At 42.0% G+C, this 10495-nt stretch overlaps 1 pseudogene; it reads left to right on the forward strand.

Moving 5' to 3' along the window:
• Window positions 1-1236: 1236 nt before the first annotated feature.
• Window positions 1237-2196, forward strand: LOC112809171 (non-histone chromosomal protein HMG-14 pseudogene; annotated as a pseudogene).
• The last annotated feature ends 8299 nt before the right edge of the window (window positions 2197-10495 follow it).

Below are 10495 nucleotides of genomic sequence, written 5' to 3' on the forward strand. Positions count from 1 at the left end.
CACGCACGAGCAGGGGAGGGGCAGAGGGAGAGGGAGAATCTTAAGCAGGCTCCATGCTCAGCGAGGAGCCCAAGGCAGGGCGCGTACTCTCTGAGATCCTGACCTGAGCAGAAATCAAGAGTCAGACACTCGGTGGCCTGAGCCACCCAGGTGCCCCACTTTCTGGAAATTCTTATTAGTTTGATGACGGATGGGTTGGATTGTTCTATTTTTCTTTATTTTCACATTGTCCACCAGGATGTAAGCTACATAAATACGGGATTTTTGTCAGTTTGTTGTTGTTGTTGTTGTTGTTGTTGTTGTTGTTGACGATGATGGTGTAATGATACATTCTAAGAGTCTAGAACAGTATCTGGCACATAGTAAGCACTCAAGCAATTTCGATGAATGAAATGAAATCTTTTTGTTCAACTTTCTGTGTGATTTCCTCATCTTCAAACTTGTTCATTAACTTTTTTATATCATATTTTTAATTTTCAAAAGCTCATTCTTTGATAATCTTTCTTTTATATAATCATGTTCTTGTTTTAGTGATAAAGTATCTCTTATTTCTTTGAGGATACAAATTATTGTTTCACGGACATTTTCTTCCACTCTCTAAAATGTTTCAATCCCCTTTCTCTTTGTGTTGGTCTCTCTCTTTCAAGTTGAAGCTTTCTTCCCAATGACTGGTGACCTTTGTCTAGCCATTCCTCTTTAAGAGTGAAGAACTAAAAAAACACGTTAGAATTTGTGCTGCATAAGTGGGGCTTAGTAGTGTGTGGGCAGAACATCATGCCTGCAATTTCTAAGTGTTTCTAGAGTCCTCTAAGCTTGTTGATATTCCTTCCTAACCCTTAAGTTTCCTTTTAGCATTTATTTGTATCTCCAGCTGCTGTTGCCACCACACCGTTCCTTAGCTCTGCTGAGGCCATAATTATTGGCTGTCATTCCATTTTCCTCTAAAACAATGCTTATGATTGGGGTACCTGGGTGGCTCAGTCGGTTGAGCCTCTCACTCTTGATTTCGGCTCAGGTCATGATCTCGGAGTTGTGGGATCCAGCCCCATGTCGGGCTCCATGCTCAGTGGGGAGTCTGCCTGAGATTCTTTCTTGCTCTCTAAAAATTGATAAATAAATCTTGGCAGCAGCTCGGGCGGCGGGAGGAGCAGTAGCGGCCAGGCAGCCCAGCTTCGCGAAGGGTCTCGGCGCGCCGCGGCCCGCAGGCACCCGACACGCGCCCGCCCCGCCACCACGATGCCCAAGAGGAAGGTCAGCCCCGCCGAGGGGGCGTCGAAAGAGAAGCCCAAGAGGAGGTCGGCGAGGTTGTCAGCTGATAAGTCTTCAGACAAAAAAGTGCAAACAAAGGGGAAAAGGGCAGCAAAGGGAAAACAGGCTGAAGTGGCTAACCAAGAAACGAAAGAAGACTTACCTGCAGAAAACGGAGAAACTAAAAATGAGGAGAGTCCAGCCTCCGATGAAGCAGGAGAGAAAGAAGCCAAGTCTGATTAATACCATAAACCATGTCTTATCAGTGGTCCCTGTCGCCCTTCTTGTACAATCCAGAGGAATATTTTTACCAACTATTTTGTAAATGCAAGTTTTTTAGTAGCTCTAGAAACATTTTTAAGAAGGAGGGAATCCCACCTCATCCCATTTTTTAAGTGTAAATGCTTTTTTTTTTTAAGAGGTGAAATCATTTGCTGGTTGTTTATTTTTTGGTACAACCAGGAAATGGTGGGATATTGAATGTGGGAGGCTTTGATTGTCTTGGGTGTCAGCTCAACATTCCATGGCTGGGGTGGTTTTTATATCCTATAATACCAAGCATACTAAATGGCAATTTGGAGTCGGTCGTGCATTTACAATGTCTTGAATATTTTAAATTACTTCTATTCCCACGTTGTTTTTGGTAGACTTGTTTCCTAAAGAAAACCACTCCTAGATCTTGGCTCTCCCGGTCCGAATTCTTGTGCACTCTGTAACATCTTGGTCGTCGTAGTCCGGTTTTCCTAGTAACTCTGTTAATGTGCTGTGCAAGATTGAGAATTTGAGTATGTAGTGTATATGATATTAAATGGTGAATTAATGGGACTTGACAATGTAACAGTGTATCAGCATTTGAAGATCTTGGTACTTGATTTACTGTTAAGGAAAATTTGCCTCCAAATTTTAAGCTGGAAGGTCACTGGAATAACTTTTAGAAAAGAATCACAACTACATGGCTTCTTTAGATTTTCGGTACTTATGTTAAGAATTGTGTACAAACTGAAACGTCTGTACTGATCCTCAAAACAACCAGTAAAAAAATAAGAAAGAAAAAAAAATAAAAATAGATAAATAAATCTTTACAATAAATAAATAAAAATGCATTAGTTCCAGGTGTACAAATAATGATTCAACTTCTCTATATGTGATGCTGTGCTCACCACAAGGGCAACTACCATCTCTAACCCTACAACGGTATTATAATATCATTGACCATATTCCCTAAGCTGTGCCTTTTCTTCTCATGCTGTATTCATTCCATAACTGCCATTCCACTTTCTTTTACCCTTTCTGCCTCTTGGCCCCTTCGGCCACCTTGTCCTTCTCTTTCCACTTCAGTATTTACTGAGCACCTGCTGTCAAACACCGTGCTAAGTGCATAGTGCTACAGATACAAAAATGAGTAAGACATGGTCCCTTCCTTCAAGGCCCTCATGATCTAGGGAAGGAGGCCACTGTGCACTCAGACGACATCAATATAATGTCTTCCCTGCCATTATAAGGAAACATCTAGGGTGGCATGTGAGGCCAGAAGAGGGGCTCAGGAAAGCCTTCCCAAAAGTAGGGTGTTTGAGCTGAGCGTTAAAGGGTGCTGTCTTAGTGTTCTATGGCCGCTGTAACAAATTACAACAAATATATTGGCTTGACACAACATCCACTCAATATCGCCCAGCTTTGTAGGTTAGAAGTCTGGGTACAGCGTGGCTTGGCTGCTTCCTAGGCTTTGAGTCTCATAAGGTCAACGCCAAGGTGTCAACAACTGCATTCCTTTCTGGGACTCTGGAAATGAATCCACTTCCCAGGCTCATTGGGGTTGATGGTTAAATTCAGTTTCTTGTAGTTGTGGAACCTAGGTCTTCATTTCCTTGCTGACTATCAGCCAGAGGTCAGTTTTTGCTTCTAGAAGGCACCCTCATTCCTTCTCATGGCTTCCGTGCAGCCTCCCTCTGAATTGAGTTTGTCTCCCATTCCAAATCTCTCTGACTTCTTTTGCCACATCTCTCTGACTCCAGCTGAGGAAAGTTCTCTGCTTTCAAGGGCTCGGGTGATCGGATTGGGCCCACCCAGATAATCTAGGATCATCTTCCATGTTTTGGGGAGCATAACCTTAATGACACCTGCATAGTCCCTTTTACTACATAGTCACAGGTCCCAGGGATGAGGACTTGGATATCTTGGGGGGAGCCATTCTGCCCACAATCATTTCATTCAGGAAAAAAATGAGGGAAAGAGGGCTCCAGGCAGACTCCAAGAGAGGTGAAAAAACAACGGATTTCAGGAAGCCACAGGCAGTTCACTATGACGGCACTTGCATCAAAATTAGGTTGGAGAAGAGAGACAGGAGCCAGACAATCATGGTGCTTCATGATTCCAGCTCTCCTGTTCTCCTCCGCGTCTTTGCCCCCCTGAGTCTTTCAGAAACACTGTATCAGAAGGAGCCGAATGTTTCATTTCAACTCTTCCATATTGCCAGTTGAAACTCGCTCTTCTCCGGGTCCGAATTTATCCTGATTGATCCTTGCTTCCATCTTTCCCTCCACGGTCATCTCGCTGCTCACGGTACTGGCAAGGAAGAATCTTTGCAACTGGTACATTTGCCATCTGGACAGCCATATGGAATCCTATCAATCCTGGTCTAATTTTCCCACAACACTACTTTCATCATATCACTACGCTGCTCAGTGGATCCTGTTGGCACTTCTTGGCCTGCGGAACCCAAACCAAATTCTTAAGCTGGCATTGCCAAGTCTGAGTCTACCCTGCCAGGCCAGCGTTCTCACACACTCTAGCCTAGGCAGCCTGGCCCCTGCTTTGCCTTCTGCCTACCGTATTCACTCCCTCATGCCTTGGCTCTTTTTTTCTTCTTCCCCTCTTTTTCGATCGGAACGTCTCATTCCCTCTCCCTTCTGTGCATCCAAAACGTGCCTAGCCTTGTGCATGAATTGCACATTCTTCATGAGGCTTTCCCCAAGACAGGAGCTACTCCTAAACCTTTGTTTCTCTTCCTGTAGCTCCTGAGGAGAGTCCGGACCATGCAGCTTTCCACTCAGTTGAGCGTATGTCACTGCTCACCACAAACTTTCTTTGACTGTCGTGATGCCATGTGTGGGAGTCCCATCTTTCCAACGGCACTAGAAGCTACTTGTGGACAAGCGCCATGTCCCATCTGACTTGGGATAGAATACTTCTTCTCAGCCTTTATCCAAATATCAGACATTTTGCATATAAATTTGAGAAAGGTGAAAATACACCTGTATCTCTATTCCACCTCTAAACTGAAACTCAAGGGGCAAAGATTTCCCATAATACCATTTTTCAGACAGGATTATGAAATCTCTATCTCTGGCAACAGAAATTTTTTACCATGTCTCTCTTCATATTTAAATAGTTCCATGTCAATGAATGTGTGTCTTTATTCTTGCTTTCTCTAGCTTTCCCCCACAGGCCAGTATTTTGTCACTTGGCCAAACATGTGGATGATTTATTACTGCTTAATCTAATTCTTGCATAGTTTTTCACCAGGCAGTGATGGGAGGAGAGAACTCCTCTTTGGAGAAGCTGTCAGACTTTGCCCTGAGACATCTTGCAAATAAGATCCTGGATTTATTGCAAAATTCATTCCAACAAACGAAGTGTATAGCAAATTCAGTTCCAAATCAGAGTCCATAAGGTTCTCACTAGAGGGCTTTGGGGACTCAAAAACCCAAATCTTTCTTTTGATCCTAAGCAGAAGACTATTACTGAAAGAGCCGACAGGTGATAACTTGGAGACATATGGTCCTATTCTCTTTCTCTAAAATGAGAATGGTGGGCTTAGCAGTAAATTGATAGTGTAAGTAAATCTAGCACTTGAAAGAATTTAATTAAATTTCCCCCATCTTCAGTGTAAACACCAGACAGGATCTATCCTCTGGTAAGGAGAGGTAATGGAATTCCCCTATGGCAAATGGCTATTGCACTAAACTAGCTCCTGTTGAAAAGGCAGGAATGATGCTCATGCAAGATAGCCTGTAATCAACAGCAGATAAAGACTCTCCAATTTTGAGAGGGAAATATATCACAAGAGAACACTAACATGTCAGCTCCTTAGGAGCACCAAGCATTCTTTCCTGTGAGCTCGAATACAATAGCTAATAGATTCCACAGCAAAATGAAAAGGAACCATTCTCACCAGTCTGGTAACCAAGTTGCAAGTATAGCCATGGAGCTGGGGGACGGGAGGGAGGAATGGGAACACAGAAGGTGTAGTCTTTAGTTGAAAATATTCCAGAATCATTCTAATATTTAGGAAGATAACAACTGCTTCGGAGTTCTAGAAACCTGAAAGACTCACTGAAATTTTTTTATGACTGCTTCAGAGTTCTAGAAACCTGAAAGGCTCATTGAAATTTTTTGTGACTATTTTTTTTTTCCTAGCAAGAAAAGGAGTTCACACAGAAAGCCGTTCACCAACTTGGATGAATATGCGGTAGATAGTAACGCACCCCCCAAATCCAGTTGGGCCATTCAGCACCATGTTTTTTACATGGAAAGTGCTAGTAAAACAAATTCAGAAACAAAACTTTCTTGCAAATGTGGACGCTTCCAACTTTACGTAGGTAGGACTAGGAGCTATCTTATGAAACAGAGGGAATATAAAGAGTGGTTCATGCCTTTATTCTGCCAGGAATATCCTTGCCTCCATGCCTCCTGTGTGCTTGACGGAGTCCTCTTCCTCCAGGACCCAAGGGACACCTCCTCCACGAAGTTTCCCAGATTCCACCGCCACCCCCGAGAGTTAACCACTGCTTCCTTTGTGCTACCCCTACTCGGACCTGTCTAGGTGTCCACCATTACACCGGAAACCTTTTATCACGTCTTTGCATGTTGATTTCTCATTGAAAGCAGGCACGTGCATTTATAGCTCCCAGTGTATCCGTCGCCTTTAGCTCGGGAACCAGTACATAGTAGTTGCTCGATTTATGTTTGCCAGATGAAAAATGCTTTAAGTACAAGGAATAAAGCAACTGCGATGCCAAAGCAGTGTGCCTAAAAACAATCATTTCATCATTTTAATCATCTTATTGATCAATCCCAGCTGCCACCTAGTTGATTTATTTGCAGAAATGTTAAGACGTTTACCTCTATTTTACGATTGTCTTCCTCACATTCCTTATTTTTAAACTTATTCTTTCTCTAATAGACTGCCAGTTTCTTGAGGGCAGGTGGATGTTTCTTTTGTGCACTGTATACAATAGGCACTCAGTAAACATTAGTTAATTCCTTACTTTGTGCATAGCTCTTTACAGTTGACAAGGCTCTTCGCAGTAACCCAGTGAGATAAGCAAGGCATTATTCTCTTCATCCCTTCGCTTGTTTTAATTAAGGAAACTGATGATCGGAATGCACCAGAGCCTTGCCCACCTTCCAACAGTGGGCAAGAATCAGGGCCGAAAGTTCTCTTGCTTCTTGCACTGAGATCTTTTTCTCCTTCCTCCTCTCCCTGTTTGGAGCAACCAGCTTCTCTCTGCAGGTGTTGCCTTTTTGAATTTTTTAAATTTTATTTTAGAGAGAGAGCGAGTGAGTGCACGCGAGTGGCAGGGCAGCGGGGGGAGAAGGAGAAAGAATCCAAAGCAGACTCCAAGCTCAACGTGGAGCCCAAGACGGGGCCCAATTCCACAATCCAGAGATCATAACCTGAGTGGAAACCAAGAGTCCGACTCTTAATGGACTGAGCTACCCACGTGCCCCAGGTGTTACCTTTTTGGAGCATTGTCCTCATGTGGTTCACTGATGTAAAACGCTTAATTGAATGGGCTTGGGAGTTTGGGGAGATTTTTGGTGTTTTGTTTTACTAATTTCAACTTCTATTAGCTTGCAATGTAACAGAAAGAAAGCCTTGCACTATATCTTTTTGGTGAAGCAGCTACAATCTCCATTTTAAGAAAGCTTCTCAACTCGAAACTGTACCTTGCATTTTTTTTTACTTTTTAAATGAGGCATTATTGACATGTAACAGTATATTCATTTCAGGTGTACAAAATAAGGATTCGATATTTGCATATGTTGTAAAATATAATCAAATGTTTTTGTCAGTGAGTAGTAGAAGCTGCCAGGCTTTACTGTCAAAAGGAGATCTTTCAGGGCCTGGCCTTTAGTAATGTATGACTCTCTTCTGTTTTCTGGACCTAGGACAAAGAACATAATCTTTCTCTGGAGCCAGCCCAGAACCTAGATCAACTTACATCAAAATCCACATTGGCTTAGTGCTCAATCACATAATCGATGTAAAAAAACAATACTGTGCATTTTAGACCATACATTATATTTCTTCAATGTCCATTCAAGTACATTTCTGTATCTGACAGTCCATCAATGCTGAGAGGAGAGGTAAACATTTTTATCCCCAGGTGAAAGATAAGAAAACAGACCAGAATGATTAGTTACTTAGGGTTGGATAGTTACTATTTCCTTGGCTGTGAAAAAATTTGAGAAGCCTAGAGACTATTTAAGAGAATTTTTAGGGGTGCCTGTGTGGATCTTGATTAAGTGTCTGACTCTTGATTTCGGCTCAGGTCATGGTCTCCGGGTAATGAGATGGAGCCCGGCAATGGGCTCCATGCCCAGCTGCTTAAGATTCTCTCTCCATCTCCTTCTGCCCTTCACCCTCCTGCTTGTGATCTCTCTTCATCTCTCTCTCTCTCTCTCAAATAAATAAATTAATTAATTAAATAAAAGAACTTTTATCAGCAACCAAGCTAAATATGCACTGTGAGTCAAAAAACTTGAAGCTCAATCAAACCAACCAAGCACACCACAAAAGAGGGGAAACCCTTTTGTAGCTAACTGGCACATTAGAAAGGAATTTTGTTGAGAGAGAAGTATCAAATAAATGAAACTTCATTTTTATTACGTTAGTGTCTGGCAGGCAAGTATGGAAACAATCATGTGCTCTGGCTGGCTGGTTCATACAGTGCTGCAACACCAAAAAAGAGAAAGTAAATTGTACTAACGTTTCGTACATTGTTCACCATGTAAGAGCTTCTCAAACACAATACAGAAAAGGTTTCTTTTGTGATCCTTGGCAAACTAGAAGGAAGATCCTGATTTGTATTGATATGCCACTTGACTTTTCTGAAACTCCGTTTTTTCATCCATAACATGAGGGAAATAATTCCTGCTCCACAGAGGGTTGCTGTGTGAGTTAGCCATCTCAGCATCTAGCATATCATGCATTGCACAGAGGAGGGGCCATTCAGTAAATGAATTGAAAGATGTTACTTGTCCCAAAAATGTAACGACAAGCATCAGTTGGGCATAACTGCTGGGGCACCTGGGTGGCTCAGTCAGTTAAGTATCTGACTCTTGATCTCAGCTCAGTTCTTGATCTCAGGGTTGTGAGTTCAAGCCTCCACGCTGGGTGGGGAGCCCCCTTAAGAAAATACATATGCATAGGAATCTGTTAATAACATAGCTGATATTTCTAACTAAACAAACAGTGAAATCATAAGTATGCCAGATAATTGCTATTGTCTTTCAAAGCGTGCCCCTTGGGAGAACATCTACTTATTTTCATGATGCTCAAACTATCTCTAGGAATGAGAATTGCCTTCCGAGTCAATTACAGGGCCCTCAAGAAAATCAATCTCATTTCTTAACTGTCACACTTCATTCTTTTTTAAAGATTTACTTATTTATTTGAGAGAGCACACACGTGTTGGGAGGAAGGGCAGAGGGAGATAATCTCCCAGCGGACTCCCCACTGAGCATGGAGCCGGAAGTGGGGGCTCAACCCCTCGAGCCATGAGATCATGACCCCAGCCGAAACTGAGAGTCAGATGCTCAACCAACTGAGCCACCCAGGTGCCCCACACTTCATTTTTAACTCAAAATGTATGGCCTAGCTGTATCACTTGTCTTATTTGTGTGACTTGCCTCTACGTGGCACGTGGCTATTTCCAAACCCACTGTCCGCTCTCCAATGACCAAGGTCTATTCCAACTGAGTAAATGTGAACATGCGCCACAGGCTATGAGGGCAGTTACCAAGGATCTTCAAATAATCTTTCAGGTATATTATTTCAAAGAGACTACACGCGTGCCTAAGTTCTGGCATATTTGTTTTTCAATAACTGTTATCACTTCATATGAGCAGCGTAGAGGTAGATATTTGGAGCAGAATAATTGACATTAAAGCTAAGGCAAACACTGGAGCCCCGTTTTGTTGTTGGAATTGTGTCACTGTCCCTTATACGCTCTATTTTGACCTCAGTACTTGGGGCCTTCTTGAGTCCTGGTGGCAAATGTTTGCTAAATGTTCATGGGACCATTTGACTCCTTACTTGAGTTTTAAGAACATGGACCGTGTCCTACACAACCTTGACTCCCACAAAGAACCCAGTATAGTGGCTCATGCTGAGTAGAATCATAGATTCATAGCCTGCTCGAGCTCAAGAGAGCTTTAGAGATTGAAACTCAGAGATGGGAAGTGATGAACCCAGGTTACATACTTCTCAGTCTTCTGCTGTAGCCAACATATGACACTTGAATGACTAAACTAAGTTCTCCTGGTTGCTTATTATTTGAATGAACTTGGACATCTCATACGGTTGGCAGTCTTGTTTCTGTAACCTCCTCTGACCCCTGATTTACTGCCACAAATATGTTATACTTTGGTATAAGAGTCCCAGTCTAAGACCCTGCCACTCATTTCCTAGCATGATACTTTTCTTGATGTGTAGGCAAAAGTTGGCAGAATCTCTGTTATAATCCCCAGTACTCAGTGTCAAATACTTAACAAAAAAACCCCAATTATTTATAATAATAAAAAACCCAATTTCACTCCATTCAAAGAATAACAGTAGCAGATATTAATGACATATTTGTTTGGATCCATATAAGCAGATCGAAAACTAATAATGTAGTTAGTTTGCCTTCAGCTCATATGGAACAGTAAGTAAATATTGTCCAGCAAGCAATAACACCCAAAATATGACATTGTGTTCAACCACAATGTTGGTTTAAATGATATGATTATGTGATGTGATTATACTATATCAGGGAAAAGTTCAAACAGATGAACTAAATTTTAATATTTAATAAAATGCTGCACTAAAGTACAAATTAGCTCGTTGTTTGGGGTCACTTTTCAATCCATAAAAATATCATTTCTAAATGACACACTATCGACTGCCACAGATCTTCCACGCCCTTTGTCTCTCTTTTTTTTTTAAGATTTTATTTATTTATTTATTTGAGAGACAGAATGA

This window comes from Callorhinus ursinus, unplaced genomic scaffold, assembly GCF_003265705.2.
Source record: "Callorhinus ursinus isolate GAN/ISIS: 27379988/994484 unplaced genomic scaffold, GSC_fseal_2.0 scaffold33, whole genome shotgun sequence".
Classification (NCBI taxonomy): Eukaryota; Metazoa; Chordata; class Mammalia; order Carnivora; family Otariidae; genus Callorhinus; species Callorhinus ursinus.